The following is an 812-nucleotide window of genomic DNA, read 5'->3' as shown; positions in this document are numbered from 1 at the left end:
GATTTGAAATGAACATTTCCTTGGACCTTCTTAAAGATTTTTTTCTCTTAGTCTTATTTATATACATGTTATTCTAATTAAGTACAGACAGAAAGAGGTTGGAAGAATTGCTATTACTTAAGGGTTGAAAAACTAGTCAACCTTTTTTTTTTTTAAAGGAAAATGCGAAGATAAAAAAGTCGAACCCACCCTAATTGGTCCAAACTGGTCTATACTGTAAATTCTTCCAATTAAAAGAAAGAGCTGTAACACTGAACTTCATTTTATGGACATACCAACAGCCACTGTCCATAGGTTCTACTGATTTACCGCCATTTTAGCCACCACAATAATGACCACTGTGTCTGAGACCGAAGCATCTCACAATGACCACTGTGTCTGAGACCGAAGCACCTCACACATAGCTTTTTACTCCGTTGTTATCCTTGCACACAGCATGAGTGTTTGACTTTTTGACTTTCTGAGTAACTAACAGCCACAAAGCCACCGTTAACTCATCTAAATGAGCTGTAAATTTCCAAACTACAAAACAAATGTACACTTTGGAAACATTTCCTACAATTGCAGCAGAGCTGTAGCTTAACTCTGACACAACATAGTCATAGCCTGTGGACATGCAGCCAACAACTTTGTATTTGAGGGATTTTTTTTGCTGTTTGCTCTCTCTAAATGAATTTTTAGAAAGAAAGTATAAAAAAAAAGGAAAGCAATGGAAGACATACAGTAAAAGAAGCAAAGGGCTGGGGACGGTCTAAGGATCTATAACCTAACTGTCTGGAAATATTTTCAACATATTAAACTCTCTCTCTCTC

General features: G+C 36.5%; 1 long non-coding RNA gene across 1 annotated transcript; it reads right to left on the bottom strand.

Annotated features, from left to right (window-relative positions):
• Positions 1-142: 142 nt before the first annotated feature.
• On the bottom strand, positions 143-806 carry LOC109954244 (uncharacterized). Its single transcript, XR_002274056.1, has 2 exons — positions 394-806; positions 143-359 (listed from the first exon to the last, which is right to left on the bottom strand). It is a non-coding gene; the product is annotated as an uncharacterized LOC109954244 (long non-coding RNA).
• Positions 807-812: the final 6 nt, after the last annotated feature.

The sequence above is a fragment of the Monopterus albus genome, unplaced genomic scaffold (assembly GCF_001952655.1).
Source record: "Monopterus albus unplaced genomic scaffold, M_albus_1.0 scaffold5013.1, whole genome shotgun sequence".
NCBI classification, from domain to species: domain Eukaryota; kingdom Metazoa; phylum Chordata; class Actinopteri; order Synbranchiformes; family Synbranchidae; genus Monopterus; species Monopterus albus.
The sequence above is the reverse complement of the archived record's forward strand: the minus strand, read 5'-3'. Positions and strand labels throughout refer to the sequence as shown.